Genomic DNA, 20,911 nt, shown 5'->3' with positions numbered 1-20,911 from the left:
ATTCTGTGATAAAATATTATGACTTTTTATGTGTTTTTCCATTTCTTGTAACTATAATATGGAAAAAACGTTATAATGATAATGATGTGTTATTTATATAGCGCCTTAATCCAAAGCCCTTTACAGAGCACATATTTACATACAATATCAGCCAACCGAAATTGGTACTCATTTATCGACCTTGGAAGAATGAAAGGCTGAGTTGGTTTTGCCTGGATTCAAACCTGCGACCTGCAGATCACGCTCAGATCGTAGCAGCAAGCGCTCGACCCACAGAGCTATATTACCTAACAATAGGCATCCATTAAGGCTATGGGCCTATAGTTTATTGATTCTGCAGGATTGCCTTTTTTATGAATTGGGACAATGAGAGCCGTGTGCCATGAATGAGGAATAATGTTTGTACTAAAGATGTTTTCGAATTTTAAGATCAACATCCTAGTCCGAAAAGGTGCATCAGTTTTTAAAGCACATGCAGAGAGACCATCGGGCCCCGAGGCCATGGAAAAGTTGAGTTTACCTATTGGCTAAATGGACCATGTGATAAGTGATAAAAAGGTTCATTTCTTTTTATAAAAGCGTTGGAATTGATGATGATTAGGGAGTTTGAAAGTTTCCAAAATGAATAGCGACCACACATGTGCAGAGATGCCATTTGGCATATTCCTATCAGTCATACCAGTATCAGGAGTTCTGGTCTATGGCCTTTACAGTTATTACTACTAGGTCACTATGTGTTCTGGGTTGGGGTCATCTGAAATGCCTTCACTAGTGTGTAACACTGGATACCTTCAGTCCTATCCCACTGATGTACACCAATTTGTTAAGATGGATTTCTGAACTCTGACTTGGTGGGCAGAGGTTCAGAAGGCCAGCCTAGTTTCTTGGAACAGGGTAACCTTCTGGACAAGCCAGACCAATCAAGGTAGCATTGGCGAGGTCAAGACTAGGTCTCAGGAGGGGTGAGGGTGACTTAAGGACCTCAATGAGCACACAGAGTAAAGGACACTTACAAATCACTCCCAGTCAGGTGTATATATATTAAAAATAAAAATACATTTATTCAAGGCCTTTGAAGTTCAACACACAGTAATAACCACAGTAACACTTTTAAACCAATACAATCCTACTAAAATAGATATATACAAGATCAAAGGGGCCTAAAGGGTTAATGCACGAAATGGGTCCACAGCCTAGAAAAGGAAGGATGCAGGCAGTGCAAATAGCCTTTAGGAAGTTCTTCAACAAACACAATCCTAACTGAAAGGCAGTCCATTCCCTGAGAAGAGGGGAGCCTATTGCTCAAATGCACTTACAATGCTGGTGCACGTGGCAATGCAGATGGGCAAAACGGGGTTTCTTGAAGGGCCTGTAGCAGCGCAGGAAGGATGGTGAGGTGATGCAGAATAAGTTCCCACTTATTAGTTGCTACCGGTTAGGGTTGCAATTATTCACCGGCCCCCGGTGCACTCCAGACCAAACTTCGGTAGTCGAGTCCACTTCGGTTGCAGGTTCAAATGTGGCAATCTCGCGGCTCTGTGGCTTTCAACGATGAAGTTACAGTCTTGATTCCCAAATGGGACATTGGTGATTTCTCTGCTCCTGGTGGATGGATCAGGCCAGTTCCACTGTAGCAGGCTTCGGGGCACAGAGGAGCATTGCTGCAATGAGTTTGCAAAGTTCGTCACCACGGCTGGGTGTCACAGTAACCGCGTTTACTCTGGTTCAGGCGTTCTCTCTTTACTCCAGACCTGGGAAAGCCAAGTGTACAAAATTCAGTGTGAGGGTACCGTGAACACAGAGCTTACGTTGTACCAAGTTCAAGGGCCTCCTCGAAATGGTGGCGGTTTCAGAGCAAATGTCCTGTGGAAGCTGGTCTTCCCACTGGTTGGCCCAGTGACACATCCGAGAAGTCTTACTTGCAGGGTTTGATGAAGGTGCCAAAAATAGTTGGTCCCACTATTTCAATGGGTTGAAGCGACTTTGCAGACCTTTGAGGATGACCAGATGCAGAGGGGTCCAGCGGGACAACAGCGGACTCAGGCTGCCAAACCTTCCAGTGGGTCACCAGCGATTCCTCGACTCAGCTTCTTAGTTTCAGGATTATTCAGTGAGAACTCGAGATCGACATTGTATGGGTGTTTGGAACTTTCTCTTATCAAAAATTGCCTTCGACCAAAATGAAGAGGATCCAATGGGAGATCTGCTCACATACAGGCCTACCATATGTGGACCAATCATGGACCACAGTGGTCCCAGGCAATCACAGCACACCAGACTCTCTGGCACCCAGGATGTCTATTGGAACCGGACAGTCCAGCCCACATCCTGGAAGCATACACACAAGGCATGCAGAAGCCCGCAAAAGCTTGGCGTGTCACGGGGGAATGCATGCCCAAATAAAGACTGACCTGGGTCAGCTCGACCTGGGGAAGGTGAAGGGGCAAGGTGCCCAAAGGACAGGACAAAGAACCTCGTGGCATGGCCATTTTGGGGCCAGGCCACCTATTCGTGCCAAACGCGGTAACTGCGGTTTACCTGGCAGGAAAGGGTTAAAAATACATGAAAAGATAAGCTGCTACAGCTCTGTCCGAGGCACACCTGCACTTCTCCTAAAATAACCTTCAGGAGTAGCTAGGGCCTCCAGAAATGACAGGAAGACCAAGAAAACGTGCAACATTGACAAGAACTCAGGGAAACAACGTCTCCCAGTACTGACTGTCTTTAAGGGCATGTCAGTTTCTCCATGATAAAGTCAGCAAAAAGCCCAGGGGAGTGCAGCAGAAGCCTGTGCTCTTCTGGCAACTATGGTGTTTAACATCAGCAAAGAATTGGGGGGTACACCACTGGAGGGAAAATTGCACATGGAATGGAAATCTTTCCTAGCAAGGGTGGATACTGTAAAGGGCGCAGGGTAGGAGTGTGAGGTCAGAAGCCTGAGTTAACCTGCAGTAGGCCAGATACCAATTACAGATTAGTTAGAGATTACAGTTTCAGTTACATTATGGCAGATGCCGGTCCACTGACCAGGCAAGTGGAGGGGTGGGCAGATATGTCATATAAATCGGCATCGAAGGCAGTGCTGGAGAGGTTTACGAGCATGGTGGACAATTGGGATGTGGTCCCCCAGTCGGTATAAAGGAATAAGGAGTTGGGGGTCACCCAGGAACTGCAGTTACAAAGGGTAACACAGGTAAGGGACATGGGAGATAGTGCTGAACTACATGCAAAGCATGAAGATATCACAAAGGGGATGAAGATAGGGAGGGATCAGAGACCCTGGGATTTTGCAGTAATGCTTACACAAACTTGCATGAGGGGCACAATATGGTGGCTGTTGCCAGACGAGATAATGAGGGGGGTGGAAGGAAGGTGGATGTGGAGGAAAAGTTAAGGTCCATCCAGGGGTGCTCATACATTCTGAATGCAACTGATGCACATGGCTGACACTGAGAAAAGCAGTGCCGGTGAAGGAGTGCAAGTAGTGGGAGGAGGGAGAACACACGGAGGGGTTGGATTGTGAGGTGCTAGCACAAATGCCTGTGCAGATTGGGGTGGGTGATGCAGAACGCTGTGGGGGTGTTTCTATGTATTTCTGAGAAAGGAGAGGAAGAGGAAAAGTGGGGTGGCACGGGCTGGCTGGGACCCGGATGAGGGAACTGTGTGCTACAGAGGGGCTGGAGAACTTATTGGAAAAAAGGGGTGCAATGATGGGTTTGGCAAATTGGGGCCTGCAGGGAGAGGGAGGCAGGTTCCCGGCAGTCCCAATGGTTGTGGTGACAGCAGCTACTAGGAGTTCCAACCACATTCTGACACACACAAACCGGGTTCTGACAGCATGGGGAGAGACATGTCTGGACAAAGGAGCAAGAAATAAACTGCATTTCAGAAGGACAGGTGTCTGTGCAGTGCACACCTTAGACGGAGCAGTGAACAAAATGGCAGCGTAAGGGGTAGTGTCAGGCGAATGCATGTCAGAGATTGTCAAAACACAACAGGATGCTTTCAGGCCATGTGCATCAGAGAAGGACATTGAATGGCCCACATATAAAGAAGTTGGTCAGTATTAGCATGACTCAATAGTATTTGGTGGAAAAGCACAGTATGGTGGATTTCAATTAGTGGTGTTGGATCTAAGAAGAAACAAGAACATTACATCTGAGCGAGAGTGGCATGACACCTGACAATAACCTACAGCCACTGCTAATGGCATCCATAGAAGGTAAGGGGTGGCATGTGGCTGAGGGCCCACAGCTTGAAGTGGTGAAGATTATCCAACAGAAGAGCAAGAAGGTGGGTCAAAGCAAATGTGAGTGGATCCTGGCCGATCAGAAAGGGGAGGATGAACAAATGATGCAATGTATCAATGCAGAGAAAGAGCACGACAATGCATTTCAGTGCCCGACAAAGATAGCCTGGTGGCCCATGGCAAAAGAAGGTTGACAGGAGCACGTGGACATGTGTGTGGCTCATTGGAAGAAAAAACAGAAAGAGGAGCCCAAGAAGGAGCAGCTCAAGCAGATGGATTTGAAAGGCAGACAGTGGGAAGACTGGCTGCCGTTTTTTCTCCATGGACTACTGAGAGAGCAGTCAGTGACCCGGTATTCACCATGCACGATGCCATTTGGGAACAATATGACAAGCACTGATAGGTTGTTGCTGACACTGACTGCGGGTGCACCTAGGGACAGGGAGATACTAGAGGCTGACTATATACTGGATAGTAAGAGAAACATTGACTATGGGCCTCATTACACGGAAGGCGGTAATGGTTAACGGCCACCGTTAATGGTAACGGTGACCGTTAACCATTACCGCCTTACTACGAGGTCCCTTAGCGGGTTGGTGCTTTAACGCCTGCTTTTTGCAGGCGTTAAAAACCAACCCGCTAAGGGACCTCGGAGCTAATTACGGCACCGCAAAATTGCGGTGCCGTAATTAGCGCCTTCCCCATTCCCATAGAGCCCTATGGGGCAGAAATGGGAATGGGGAAGGGCAATGGCGGAAGGGGGATTTACCGCCCCACCAACCTTGGAATGGGGCGGTAAATCCCCTTTCCGCCAAGGCGGTGCCGGTAATTTACCGGCATGGTCCAGGGTGCTAATAGCACCCTGGATCACCGCCTTCCATGTAATGAGGCCCTATGACTTGGACTGTGCATACAAACATGACAGACACATGAAGGAGGTGGTGCTGGATGTTAGAGTGACAGGGATGCTCAGAGATAGAAAGGGAGTAGTTATTACTTTTTTTTGTTGTTTTAGATGCACCCTAGATTATGGCTGATGCTAATAGGTGGGGGTGTTTATGCAATACAGTACAGTGAATGAATGGCTTTAGATGAGTTAGGACATAAATCAGTTGTCTTAGTCTGATAATGTTTTTATTTGTTTTCTTCCTAATTGAGTTTGTATGCATCAGAAAATTTTTATTGCAGAGTGCTGTGTATCGAAGTAGTGAAAGGCTTGTGTCAGTGATTAATAGATAAAATGAGAAGAGAGGGAAAAATAACTTGGCATATGTTACCTTCTCTGATACTGCACTTTCTTTTTGTTTATTTGAGGTGCATCTGATGCAAAGGGACCGGCCTACAGACTTGCCTAAGAACCTGGCCAAACAGCTGAACACCCATGCCAAGCGATGTCGCGGAGCAGCGCACAGCACAGCGGAGCTGTGGAATGCTGTGATGCCTCAGACTGCCGGGCATGTAGAGCCCCTCCTGAGAAGTACACCATGATGAAGCTGCTGGCGCACATCCCAAGGCTGCCAGAGGCTGTTTCATGCCTTTCACAACTGCAGGCTTTGTTCCCCCTGTTCTGCGAAATGACCTGTTTGTTATCATACGTGCATTTTATGTGCTGGTTTATGGGTGGAGAATAGATTTAGTTACTCCATTGTACATAAGAATGAGCCAGGCCTGGGAGGGGCAGAGCAGAATGTAACCCTTCAATGCACTGGTGCGTGTTTGCATTACAGCCCATGTGTCTCTACTTCTGGTTTCCTGTGTATTATTTGTGTCCAAGTGCAGAGTGCCTGAAATGCTTGTGGTGTCGTGGGGGGGCTGGATGAGCACTGGTATTGTGGGGTGCAGGACGGGCCTGTAACAGATGAGTCACCAATGAGAGGTGGGTCTCTGCTTCTACCCCCCAACGATGTCTTCTTCTCAGTTGCCAAAGGCGAAATCTACCTCTTAAAAGAGATGCCAACTGTTTCCTCTCAAAAACGTCACATACAAGAAGAGAGCACGTTCAATGACGGTTCAGGGCTTTTTCTCTTCCAAACCTCGACATGCTGTATACTGTGGCTACAGACAAGACACCTGCTGTACTCTGCCTCATCCCCTGTGCGTCCTCTCCTGCTGTTCCGTGACATCCCTTCCTCTGGCCTTCTTCCCACCCCAGCTCCTCCTATACTCCCTGTGTGCGGTTCAGCTCCTCTCCCTTCCTTATCCCTCCGCTGCGCCACCTCTCTTTTGTGCATCTCTGTCAATTGCCTCGGTGCCCCATGATCAAGCAAACGACGATCTCTGTCATTCGAATCCAGCCCGTAGGGTTCTGAGAAACACGAAGACTGAGGCAATGTGATCCAGCATTGCTGGGGCCACGCATGGCATATCAGATCCTCATTGATTAATTAGATTCCGGAGGCTGCCTTCAATGGGTTTTCTTCGAATTGCAGTAGTTTGTTGCGCCAGAACGAGACTAGTTAATACAACAAGACCACATCGTGCAAAGTCTACTTTGCATTGTCCAACGTTTTATCCGTTTTGCTGAAGATGTAAGGCGATATAATGTCCCCATGAGTGGGGTTAAGGTAACAGCTAAAAAAAAGACATAGAGCCAAAAGGGAAGGGTTGTTCCCTTGAACAATATTATCTAGAACTCAATCAGGAGGGCTAGCTAATTTCCCACTACCCCAGACATCTGTGTAATAATGGGAGTCACGCACATATGAGGCCGGAGGCTTTGATGATTTAGGCATGTTTACTTATTAATTGTGCAGGAAACATGTGTCAGATTACAAGTCAGGAAAGAGCGTAGAGACATCCACCAGCCCCATACTCAGCTGGCATCCAATGGTCACCAAAGGAACATTTTGCACACAACATTCCACACTCACATAACGTTCCAAGAAGATGACCCACACACTGACAAACCTGAACAATTGTGCCATTAAAGTAAGATCATTACAATCTCTCCATACATGCTCTGCGATCTTAGTCATTTCACTCATTTAAAAATACGTTTCAGAAAAATAATACATAATTAATCGAATCCGTACAAAAAAACGGAAATAAAAAACGAACGGGAACTTCGAATTTCGGAATACGAAAATTACGCACGGCCGAAAATTTCAAACAAGTCCGCAGTGGCATTACAGTGAATAAGGGCAGCGGGGCCGCGGGGTTGTCCCCCACACCCTTGTTCACTGTAATGGCAGCAGGGGTTGCGGGCATGTCTCCTGCACGAGTCACAATAAAGTTTGAAAAAAAGACAAAAAAGAAAAGCAGTACCTGCAGCACGGGTTCCCATCCACGCAAATGTAGTGAACCGGTATCGCAAAGGGGTGCGGGAGGCGGCATCACACAAGGAGTTGTGCCGCCCAGAGGTAAGTAAGGGGGTGGGAGGCAAGGGGATAGTCTGATAATCCCTCATCATCACCTGAAAACGTATATTACTATTCCCTTAAATGCTTATACATGTCCCCACAATTAATCATCGTCTCTCCCAGCAATTGCTTCATCATCTCTCGATTTTGACATTCCTATAGTATCTCTCCTGTCTACAATTCTTTCATTATCTCCTCATGCCCTTCTTCATTACCCTTCTAACCCACTACTGTGTTATGTACACACTTTTCAAGATGGTATAGCTGCAATCTAACAACGGGAACCCTGCCCGGACTCTAGGCGCTTCACCCGTATGACGGACAGCCATTTTGCAAATTGTTTTGCTTCTAAGTCTGGAAATAAAATGTAAATGTGAACTAAAATGCAAAGATAGCTTTATCAGTAGGAGCTGGATCACCGTCTGACGTTCCGAACTTGCTGCACAAATACATGATTTGGACGCGAAGCAGTGCTGAAGAACCAACTGAAAAGTGTCTATAAGGTTCCCCAAAGAGTTATGAGATGTCGGTCACGTGATTCTCTGAGTGGACACGCGGGTGACGGCCCTGAGGCAGGCAGAGTGATCTAAAACCATTTTCTTCAAACAGAACTGGATCATGTAAATGTGGTCCCCTGCTCGGTGCATTTGGCTAAGAAATGAGGTGTATTGGGTGTCCTGCACAAGGAGCTGTTAAGCTTCTGGCACGCTACCAACCTATTGCGTGGAAACTGTGTTGCTGGGAGAAAGTCAGTCTCTGGAACATTTGCCTACAGCCAAACCAGCATCTTCCTTCTGTGGGCTCAGCCCCCACCCGCAGAGGGTCAGCTAGTGTGCTAGAGCCATCAGAAGAACACTGATTGTGTCTAAACAGGGTGCATGCACCAGCGCGTATTACGCCCAGCTACCTAAGGGTTTGGTGCGCATTACCAAATAAATAAACAAACAAACAAAACAAACCCACATCACCAATCAAACACTCCTTTCCTCTGAAAAGTTTTCATCCACCCACTCGACATCGCTCTCAAATATGGAAAATAGACCCGTTTTGTAAGTCTGTTGTTACAAAACACAGACTAGAAATTCAGATCTTGCAGCCTGTTGTAAGTGGGGCACTGTCCCTTTCAGGCTGGGACCAGCACCTCGTGTGGGGGAACACTTGGAGGGGGAGGGAAAAGGAAGGAGGCAGTACAATGCTGAAGGAGGAAAAGGACGGAGGTCCTGCAGAGAAACAAAGAATACAGAGAAGTAGAATCCACCTTCACTGCATGGCCAGTCCTTATTTCATGCACCACCAACGACACATCCTATAAAGAAGGAAATGTGATTTTCTGTTTTTTCTTTGGTATTTGGCTAACTAAATTCAGTGGTTAGATACTGTTGGGGCCTCTCAACACTCATCTGCAGCCATACATGTAACAGATGCACGGAGCCACCATTCCTGTTAACTTCCTTTATTCACCTCTACATCATAACTAACTTCCCTCCTGTCCCTCTCCTTACGCCCTCCTCCCGCCTTGGTGTGTGTGTTTTCCTTAAAGGGGCTGCGTCCCTTTTAACCACGTACAACACCTCCCCCGTGCTTAACATGAAAGTCAGGTCACATCTGTTCGATGAGTCTCACTGGTCTCTTTACTGTTCTGAGGGGTCTCCCTGGGGATTCCCTGTTTTCACCAATCGTTCAACTGGGGGGTCTGTTCCGTCTTCCCCACTTGGGTCCTCAACCGCTGTTTCTTGTGTCTTTGGATCTTCAAGATATAGGGCCTCATTACAACCCTGGTGTTAAGGGGTTAACGGCTACGTAAAAGGCTGCGGCGCCGTTAAACCCTTAATGCCAGATTCACACTTTAACGCCTGCTTTTTGCAGGCGTTAAAGTCCAAGCCGCTAAGCGACCTTGGTGCTAATTACGGCACCGTAATTTATGGTGCCGTAATTAGCGCCTTCCCCATCCCCATTGAGCCCTATGGGGCAATAATGGGAATGGGGAAGGGACAATGGTGAATGGGGATTTACCGCTCCGCCAACCTTGGAATGGGGCGGTAAACCCGCCATCCACCATGGCGCAATCCGGCATGGACCATGGTGCTAATAGCACCATGGTCCAACGCCAGGGTTGTAATGAGGCCCAAAGTCTTTTAAAGAATGAGGAGTTTCGGGTGATGTCCCCTTGTTCTCCGGTCGCCTTGATCATAGGTCCTTTGATGGCTGTGATGATCCGAGGCTCTGGGCTGTAGCGTGTGTCTGTTTTCTTATGCTGAGTTTGCCGGACTAGGACCGTTTGTCCTACTTCTAGTTGGTGTTCTTTCGCTCTTCTCTTTCTGTCAGGCCACTCTTTGGCCTTTCTCTTCTTTTCGGCATCTCGTGCTCTGATGGCCGTATCTTCTTCTCGTGTGTAGTCTTCCCACCGGGGAATGCGTGTTCGGGGTTGGTATCTTACCATGAGCTCGGCCGGCGGCTTTCCCGTCGTGTCGTGCTGAGTGTTCCTGTAGCTTCTGAGCATACTGCAGATGGCTTGCATGTGGGGTGTCTGCTCCACTACAGCTTTCTGTCTGGTTAATTTGATGGTGGCCATGAACCGTTCCACCATCCCGTTGGCTTGGGACCAGAGTGGTGTGACCTTCTGGTGGTGGAATCCTAGGTAGGCCGCAAGCTTAGCAAATTCTCGTCCTTGGAACGGGGATCCATTATCTATCTTGACAATGTTTGGGATGCCCCACTCACTGAATAGTTTGTCTACGATGGGTGCTGTTTCAGTGAATGATGTGGATGTTATTTGCTTGATGAATGGGAACCTTGAGTATTCGTCCATGATTACCAACAGGTATCCGCCTTCTTATAGGGGTCCATAGAAGTCCATCGCAACTTTTTGCCAGGGCCTTGTTGGAAGTGTGGTTAGTTGGAGGGGGTTCGGGGTTGACCCTTTTGCTGCAAGTTGGCAGGGTCTACAGTGCATCAGCATGTCTTCAACTACCACATCCATGTAAGGAAACCAGACGTGATTTCTGAGGATCTGTTTTGTGTTGTCAATCCACCTGTGGCCCTCATGGGCTAGTGTTACGAGGGTCTTCCTTAGGTCTCTCGGGGCTACTAGTCTGTTTCCACAAAGTAGTATGCCTTGGTCTGTGGCTATCAGTTCTTCGTGTACTTTAGCTAGCCGATCAAGCTCTTTCTTGTCCGCTTCCTCCCCTTCGCTTCCTTTTTTTTGGTGCTCTCTCCATTTGTTGGAGCGGGTGAGAGAAAATGGCAGCCTTGATTGTTTGGTCAGCCTTGCTTCTTTCCTCAAATGTTGCAGTTGAGATAGTCGGTGGCATGGCATTTGAGGACAGGCAGGAGATGTATTCTGTGGCCTCATGAGCCAGAGCGTCATCTTTGTTCATCGTGGGGTGCCTGGACAGGTAGTCTGCCGGGTTGGCTTCTCCCCCAGGTTTGTGGATAATCACGTGGTCATATTCTTGTAATCGTATTCCCCAGCGCTCTATTCGGGGCGGCATTTTGGTTTTGGGGTTGCCAAATATCGAGAGGAGTGCCTGATGGTCTGTTACGAGGGTGAATTTCCGGCCAATGACAAAGTGGTGATATTTTTCGCAGGCCCATACTGCAGCTAGGCTTTCCCTCTTGGCTTGCGAATAGGCCCTTTCTGTTTGTGATAGAGCGCGGCTGGCGTATGCCACCACCGCATGTCGGGCGTTGTCTTCGGCATCGGTCTGGGCAAGGATGGCTCCGAGTCCCACTGGACGAGCATCTTCCGTGATGATGGTGTGCCACTCTGGATGAAAGAATGCCAGCTGGCGGTTGTTGGTAAGACTCTCCTTAATGGTCATGAACGTGGCTTGCAGGGTGTGTCCCAGACGAAAGGTTTGTCCTTTTTCAGGAGGATACAGAGCGGGTCGGTGATTGTGGCATAGTTCGGGAGGTAGCACGCACAGTATCCCACCATACCTAAAAAGGAGCGCAGTTCCACCGCTGTCGTGGGTGCTTGGAGTCGGTAATGGCCTTTATCTTGTCAGGGTCGGCTGTTATTCCTTTGTTTGAGAATATGTACCTGAAGAATTTGAGGCTGGTCTTGTTGATGTCACATTTGAGTTCCTTTAGTGTCAGTTCCGCTTCTTGGAGGTTCTTGCAAACTGCTGTTAGGGATTTATCGTGCTGTTCTTGGTCCTTTCCGAAGATCAGGATATCATCACTGTAGTTTAGGGCATTCATTTCAGATGATATAAGGCGTCTGATCGTCTCTTGAAAGATTTCCGCAGCAGATGATATACCAAAGTTTAGCCGCATGTATCTAAACAGCCCGTCATGCGTTGCAAAGGTGGTGATGGGTCTTGAGTCTGGGTCCAGGAAGAGCTGGTGGTAGCCCTTATTGAGATCTAGTTTTGAAAAGTGCCTTGCCTGATTTAACCTGATAAGCATGTCTTCCAGGCTTGGGCCTGGGTGTCTCTCCCTCTGGATGGCGGTGTTTGGGATGCGCATATGGACACATATGCGTAGGCGTCCGTTGTCTTTGGGCACTATCACTATTGGGGATACCCATGGTGTTGGTCCTTCTGCTTTCTCTATGATGTCATTGAGGAGGAGGAACTGGATCTCCTTTGACACTTGTTCCTGAAGGTGGAAACCCACTTTACGGGGGTGCTGTGGCACTGGTGTGATGTCGGGGTTGATGTGCAGTTTGATGGCCAAGTTTTTGAGCATTCCTACTCCAATGAATACTTTGGGGAACTGATCTTTGAGGTCTCTTTTTGTGAGGGGTCGGCATGTTATTGCCATGATGGTTTCTCATGTTGAGGGGTGTCCTTTTATTACTTCCGATTGGTCATATTCTAGGTCAATCAGAGCCAGGGCACTGGCCATTCGGTAGCTGAGGAGAGAGCGACCTATGGATGGACTCTTCATGATGTGGATCGTGGATGTCACTGTGAGGTCGCGATGTGTCAGGTCACATTGAAATTACCCCCTTCATGTCATGGGCAGGGCTGCTCCCCATTGGAAGATGTGTGTTCTGGATTCTCGTAGAGGGTATAGAGGGGCGATGTCACGGTACAGGTCTTCATTCATGACGTTTATCATCGCTCCCGTGTCGACGACAAACTTGTTCCTGGTGTCCCCCATTTGTATCTTCACCCTGGGAGCTGAAGTGTCTTCAACATCGACACTGAGGAGTCGGACGTATTCCCTATCGTATCCATCTTGCAGGTGTTAAGTTTGTTCGCTTTCCCCTAGCTGATATCTTGGAGGGGAGTTGGTGTATGGGTCTATGTCCTGTTCATGAGGTGGCAGGGGGTCTTTCATGTATGTCGCCCCACGTTCCAGTGTTTGCATTGGGTCTCATTGGCGGATGTCTTACAGTTCATGATCTTTCCTGTCTGGTTCAATCTGGAGTCCTTCTAGTGCTCTCACCATGTTCGGGCATTGATAGAAGTTGATGGGGTATGTTGCATTTCTTTCGACGGGGCGTTGTTGTTCCGTGTGTATCTCTGTTGGGCGGCTGGCAGTTCGTTGGCAAGTTGAGCTCCCCTCCGGGAGTTGTTCCTTGCACGTCATCTGAAAGTGGTTTTCCATTCAGCACCTTAGGCAGCGCTGGCCAATGGCAGGGCATGGTCCTCTGTGTGGGTACTTGAACCCACAGCGGTAGCATTGACGGTCACTCTGAGTCCATTGAGCAGAGTATCTGGGAGTTGTTCTGTTTTGCGAGGTCGGGTATCGGGTGTAGGGGCTTACGGCTGCAATGATGTCGCCCTTTTTTGGATTTTCAATAGCTGCGGCCTGGACATCCACTCTTTCGTATACTCTGGCCAAGTCCAATACTTCTTTTAGGGAGAGGGGCTTTTTTAGGAGGTGTTTCCTAAACATGGAGGATATGCACCCTTCTATTATGAGTAGCCTTATCGCTTCATCATCGTTAAAGTTGGCGAAGTCGCACTTAGTCATTTTTCTTTGAAGGCGTATGACAAATTCTCCTATGGATTCATGAGGGAGTTGACCACATTGATTGAAAGTGTACCGCTCATAGTCATGATTGGGTGATATGACAAGTTTCTCATTGATGGCTTCTAAGAGTTTCGGATACGTGGTGCGGTCCTGTGGGGGAATCGTGCGTATGATGTTTTTTATTTCTCTCCCTGCAACATTGGTGAAAATTCTAAGTATATTGGGTGGTTCTTGTGTGCCAATGGCACCTACGAAGTCCTCGAATTCTTCCACCCACTCTTCCCATCGCTGACCTTGGTCGTGATATGGGTTCAGTGTAAATGGCGCGGGTCTTCTCATGAAGCTGGTGTGGGGGGAGGGTGCTCCTGGTAGTGGTGGTTGGGCGTTCGCGTCTGCTGCATCCGGAGCTGACATAATGGCGCCTCTGGGCGTAAAGTAGTGGCTTTGGAGTCACTTGAGCACTGGTCCTTTCTGTTTCCTGGGTCACAGTGGCCAAATGGGGGCGAGGCAGTGGGTCTCATTCTTCTGATTAGAAGCGCCGTACCTCACGTGTGCTTGTGGCGTTGTGGGCCACTTGTTGCATGCACCGGGTGCGTGTGTCCCTTGTAAATGTATTTCTTCTTGCTTGTTGGTAAGGGTAGGGCCACTCGTGGTTCGCTCCTTATCCTTTGTGTCGTTAGTACAAGTTTTTTTTGTTGCTAGTGTCACTTAATGGGAGACGCGGGGTTAATTGCTGCTGGGCCCCATGTTTGTCGGTGCTGCAGCTATGGAGTGGGAGAAGGCGGTCTTCAATTTGTGTTTTGTGTCCCTTCCCGGCCCCCGGCAGAGCTCCTTACTTGTCGGTGGATGCGTCCACGGCAGTCCGTCCTTCTCTTCCTCTCGCTGGTGGGCGGGATATCAGCCAGGCCTGCAGCGCAGTGTTGAAGTGCCGCGGCGGCGGTCTCCTTGGCTCTGGCCAAAGGGGCTCTGCGGCTGCTGCTCTGTCTCTGTTGTGAGGCGCACAGGCCTCTCTTGCGGCATTGGGCACACAGGGCCCTCGAGGTCAGTCAGGTGATTCTTGAAGGGTTTCTGGGCATTCAAGCTCACACTCCTTTCCCTCTGCAGGGCACACGGGCCCACCTGGTCAGCTGGGCACACGGGCCCCTGGAATACGTTGGGCACACAGGCCCTCCTTCTTTGCAGGGCACGCCAGCCCACCTCCTTGCTGGGTCTGCTAGTCTGCTCGCACTGCTGGGCACACGGGCCCTCCTGGACTGCTGGGCGCTCGGGTCCACCCCTGCTGGGCTCACTGGCCCTCCACTGCCTCCATCACACAAGAGTTTGTGTCGGACTCATCTGCAGCCATACATTTAACAGATGCATGGAGCCACCATTCCTGTTAACCTCCTTTATTCACCTCTACATCGTAACTAACTTCCCTCCTGTCCCTCCCCTTCCGCCCTCCTCCCGCCTTGGTGTGTGTGTTTTCCTTAAAGGGGCTGCGTCCCTTTTAACCACGTACAACAGATACCTGCACTAAAACTGCTCTACCTCTGTTCTGGAATAGACAGCCCTTTAACAAGCACTTGCTAGTGGAATATAAAAGGGGCACAGACAAAATGGCAAATTCTCAAAACATTTTGGGCGCAAATGACAAGTTCTTATCATTTGAACCAAAAAAGGATGCGTCCTATTGAGAAAGGGGATTCAATTTGGCGCATTGCGTGACAGCTCAATTCCTGACCTTTTCATTCTTTTCCTCTTTAAATGGACCAACAACGGTATGAACCACTGCGCCCCACTTCCCTCAAAGAGGTTTAATAATGCTTCCTTTTTTAGGATCTTACAGTAATAAGTCCTTTAAGTGCATGTCACTGTGAAATGTATCCTCAACACCCACACTGGGGCTGGGAGCCTGTAATACATAAGCTCCCAAAATCAATGAATGCAGGAGGGCTGGCCAGTGCATCTTTTATGCTCCTGTCAAGGCCCCTGAAATGGAAGTTTATCCCACAGTGAAATAGGAGGCAATCATACAGTAGTGTCAGGAGGGTGTTCCTGACATTAATGTAAGCAAGGGTCTGGCCAGTGTACCTTTTATGATGCTGTCCAGCTTCCTTGAAATGGGCAGATCCTCTTTGAGTATAAGGAGAGCTGCATATTTCTAAAAGGTTCATCCTGTATGTAACATCTTTGTTCTATGTTCTGTCTGTCTTGCGAGCGCCCTGATGCCTTTGGGCGAGTGGCGCTATATAAAATTCCTTTAGATAGATATATAGATATATCCTCTGTCATTATTTTCTTTGCCTTTTGTTTTTTTTGTTTTTTTTGTTTTTTTTTACTTTTCTTTTTTGGTATGATGAGAGAACAGACAATCAACACAGTGCACACGATATACACAGATGCAGTTACATGAATGGTTATATGGCATATGAGGAATACAAATGTAGGTAGACTTTCAGTTTTTACAGTTCAGTGAGTCACAGTAATGGTCTAGCTTACATCCTCAGGAGGGGGGTGACAGTAGTTCTAGGCCCTCCTTGCTGTTCAGATAGCTACAAAATTCAGTCCATACATTCTTGGGGCGAGAGGGCAGCGGGAGGGTATTGATGTAATCCTCCTCACACGTTTGAGTCCAGGTGAGGGCCCTCAGCCACATCTCAAAAGAAGGGAGGGAGCGGCGCTTCCAACATTGTAATATGCATTTTCTGGCCACCATGGTGGCCACATTCAAAAACCTGGACACTTTTCTCAATTCGGGCTCGTCCTGCAGGCTGAACAGTGCAGCTAATGGCTCAGGGGGGATATGGGACGCTGTTATTTCAGAGACAGCGTCTGTTATAGCTTTCCAGTACGGGCCTAGTGCGCCGCAGGTACAAAACATATGTATGTGATCCGCCTCTGTAGATTTGCATCTAGGACACGTGTGAGCCTGGCTGTTTGCGAATCTATCCAGTCTGTGCGGTGTGTAATATAAGGAGCTTGTATTGTATACATCTATATCTGGCATTTAAGGAAGTGGTGCGGGTATGTATGCACATTTTCCTCCACATTACATCAGTGATGGGCAGGCTTAGCTCACCGCTCCACATGTCGTGTGCCGTCTGTGGCACATCCTTAGGGTTGGCCATCAGCATTTTGTAGTGTGAGGATATTATCCCTCTGGCCCCGGACGAGTTGGTTACATAGTGGATCACAGGCGAATCTGGGGGTTTGTCGGGGTATGAGGGCCACCAGGCACGGACCACTGCTCTCAATTTGAAGTATTGTAAGAGTTTCAGCGCAGAGCCAGAGTGACCGGGGCACCATGTCTGCAGGGTGATAAACTTCCCTTCAGGTTATAAGTCAGTCAGGGCTCGGTATCCCAAGTCATACCAGTGTTTCATTAGGAGTTTGTCGTGTGTGGGGCTGAGGCCTGGGAACTGCCAAATGGGCAGCCATTTGGTATACGGGTGGTGGCCAGGTTGTGTGTGTAGTATTCATTTCCAAGCCATGGTTGTTGCCGCTATGGGGTCAGCTGGGCATCAGAATGAAATGTTTCATGGAGTATGAGAGAGAGGGTGTTAATCCCTTCACTTGCCAGTTTTTCGAGTTTCACCTGTGGGGGAGGATTGTTGAATGTGTACCAGTGTGTAGCGTGTTGGGCTTGCGCAGCGGTCCAGTATTTAGCGAAGTCCGGGGCAGTGAAGCCCCCATTCTCGTATGGAAGAGTCATATGTTGCCACTTCTTATGAACCGCGCCAGAGTGCCACAAAAATTGGGCGCATGCAGTGTGTAGGTCCTTGAAGTATCGTTTCCTGGCCAGACCGGCACATTAACGAAAATGTAGAGCAGCCCAGGGACAATTATCTTTTTGATTAGGTAAGTCTGCCCGATAATGAGAGCGGGAGGTTGCGCCATTTCGACATTTGGGCCTCTGCAAGCTGCGCCGTAGCCACGTAATTGTCGACCAAAAGTGAAGATTTAGCCAGTGATACTTGAGAAGTAGTCGGTGTGAGCGGGAAGATTTCAGATTTGGTATAGTTTATGGTGAAGCCCGAAAATGTGCCGAGTTTTGTTATGTCCGTATAATCGGGTCCAAGTGGACAGCCGGGTCTCTGATGTAGAGGAGTACATCAGCTGCGTACAGTGAGATGATCTCCGGGGTGTCACGCAGACGTATGCCTTTACGTATGTGTTTGTCTCTGACATTGTCCGCCATGGGTTCAATAGCGAGTGCGAAAAGTATCAGGGAGAACGGGCAGCCTTGGCGGGTGCCCCTATGGATGGCGAAGGGGGCAGAGACCCTGGCATTGACAAAGACCCTGGCCACTGGGTTTGTGTAGAGAAGTTTGACATATTCCCATTTTGTGGAGTACAGCCCACATATATTGCCACAACACCATGGTTGTGGATCTGCTGGGTACGAAGCCGCTCTGGTCAGGGTAAACTAAGTGGGTCATAATGGGGAGGAATCTATTCGCAATAATCTTAGCAAATATTTTCATGTCAGTGTTAATTAGAGACAGGGGTCTGTAGGAGCCGCATTCGTCCAGCGGTTTGCCTGGCTTGGGAAGCACCGTTATGAGCGCCTCGCGCATGGATTGGGGTAGGGTGTTCAACCTAAGTGATGCGTTCCACACCTCTAGGAGTCTGGGTGCCAGAACGGCTACATGCTCCAGATAAAACTCCGAAGTGAGACCATCTGGGCCTGGTGCCTTGCCCTTCGGACAGTTCGAGATGGCTGTGGTTATCTCATCGAGGGTGAATGGAACATCAAGCTGGTCGCTGGTCGTGCGGGAGAGGAGGGTCAAGGGGATTTTGTCTAGGAGAACGTCTGTGTCTTGTGGGCAGTGTTCTTGCTGGGGGCCGTATAGAGTTGTGTAGAACGCGGTGAATGTCTCGAGGATGCCTTGGTCGGACCAGCACAGGGCGCCCCCTGCGTTCTTGATGCAGTCAATGCGGGTCTGCCACCCTCTGCGTGGACTAGTCTGGATAGTGTCCTCCCCGGTCTGTCCCCATCCCCGTATTTCCTGGCTGCTACGGGACGGGTGTGGTATTGTATCTCCCTCGGGCATGGGTCTCAAATGTTTCCAATTCCGCTCTAATCTGTGCCAGCATGGTCAGGGAAGGGACGGAGGTGTATTCCCTCTCAAGTTCTTTTAGCTTTGCTTCAGATTTCTGCAAGCTATTTTTAATGACTTTGAGGACCCCGGCTTCTCTAGAGATGCACATCCCCCTGATGTACACCTTGAATGCCTCCCAGCGGACCCCATCAGATTTATCTTGTCTGTCGTTGCAGTCAAAGAAGGTGTTGATGTCAGACAAATTTTAAGCTTTGAAAACTTTATCTTGGAGGGATTCTGATTTGAATATCCAGGAGGAGCAGGGGGCTGGTCCTGTCCTAGGGTAAGGCGCAGTGTTACTGGTGAGTATTCCGAAAGTGTGCGCAGTAATATCTGAGTCTCTGTGGCCTTGCCCACTATGCCGCCTGATATGAGAAACAGATCTATTCTGGATAGGCTATCATGTACCGATGAGTAAAAGGTATAGTCTCGCGCCTGCTGGTTGAGAACTCGCCACACGTCTTTAAGGCCAAGTGTGACCATGTGTGCATGTAATCTATGGGCTGCACGTGATGTGGCTCTGCGGGCAGTCCCGGATCTGTCCAGGCCATTGTCCAGATTTAAGTTCATGTGTCCCCCCATATGATGGGAACACCAATATACTTCAAGAGTATGGTGGTGATTGTGTCAAAGAAATCCGGAGCGTCAAAATTAGGGGCATACGTGTTCACCAGGAGGCATTCTATATTGGCGAGTGAGCAGTGAAGGATTACAAATCTGCCCTCGGGGTCTATATGATTGGTGCGTAATGAGAACTGGACTGATTTGTGTATTAGGGTGAATACCCCCCTGGACTGGGTCGAATATGTTGTAAAGTATCTATTGTTGCCCCAGGTCAGGGAGAGGTATGTCACTAGGCGCCCCAGGGCATGAGTTTCTTGGAGGAAGAGTATCTTAATTCCATGCCTCTCGGCATAGGCAGTTATCCTGCGGGCTTTGGTTAAGTTACTCAGTCCACGAATATTCCATGTCATGAAATTAAGTGACATAGTGTCGTATTATGGGACATCCCTGCAGTAGTATTCATTACCATTCCATAACTTGCATACACTTGCTGTACAGGTACACTGTGCTGCAGTCATGTACCTCCCTGCCATGCCATTTTCCTTTATTCCAACCCCAACAGTGCCACCCCCCACCCTCACTGCCCAACCCCGAGGGCACTCTCGCTCTGGGAAAATCCGCAGGAGAGGGTAGGACACATGGCTAGCACCTGGCATTAAGGGAGGGGAGAATGGCCAGTGTATAACATCCAGGAGCCAGCCTGCGACCCAAATGCATGTGATAGGGAGCCATGTTTGCTGACTAGATAAAGTCAGGTTGCCATCGACACATCATAAAACAAGGATCAGTGGGTATGATAAGTCTCCATGAGCCACGCTGTTCCTGATTAGCTGTCATTGGCTCTGTCGTCTCTGGGGCCATGTAGCGGTATTTGCAACTTGATAAATTTCACTGCTTCTTCTGGGACAGTGAAGAAATACAGTTTACCATTGTGGTTGATTTTGATTCATGCCGGGAACACGGTGGCATACGGGATGTTGCGCTCCCTGAGCAGTTTCTTAATGCCGAGGAATTGACGCCTCTCCTGCTGTACCGCCACTGAGAAGTCTGGGAAGATTCTAATAGTGTGGGCCTCAAATAGTAGGTCTCCCTTCTCACGCGACAAACGAAGAATGAGGTCTCTGTCACGGTAATTGAGTATATTAGCGATGATGGGCCTGGGGCTGTCGCTCGGCCTAGGGCGTGGTGATAAGGGCCGGTGAGCTCGCTCCACCGTAAAGTATGGTGACAGGTCCGGATTATCCTGCAGGTCTTTGAGTAGTTTTTCCACTGCATCTTCCATCCGCCCCTTGAGGGCATTCTCGGGAACTACGACAAGCACAGCTGTGTACCAGAGCGTGATTGAGCTCACAGAGGACATTTCAGCATTTGCCTAATATATGCATGCCAGCATGCTCCTCACCCTGAAACACCCTGCCCAATAGTCTGAGCGTTAGACCTCCACCATCCCCACAGCGGGTTCATTGGCTAAGAGCCCACAAGAATGCTTCTTACGCAATGTGGCCTGTGCACTGCCCGAGCAGGCTGCCAAAAGCAAGAGGCCACGAAAATGGCTGAAATAATCTCAGCACTATTTCACTGGGCAAAAGGGAGGTGGATGGTAAGGGGTGTTGGGGATATGGCTGGTGGTTACATTTGGATGTTGGGAATGGGGAGGTGGGTGGGCATAGGTGTTGGGGATGGGGAGGTGGGGCGGGATGGGTGTTGGGGATGAGGAGGTGGGTGGG

Source organism: Ambystoma mexicanum, chromosome 3p (assembly GCF_040938575.1).
Source record: "Ambystoma mexicanum isolate Mex_15411 chromosome 3p, UKY_AmexF1_1, whole genome shotgun sequence".
In the NCBI taxonomy this organism is placed as follows: domain Eukaryota; kingdom Metazoa; phylum Chordata; class Amphibia; order Caudata; family Ambystomatidae; genus Ambystoma; species Ambystoma mexicanum.
This window is presented reverse-complemented; position numbering follows the sequence as displayed.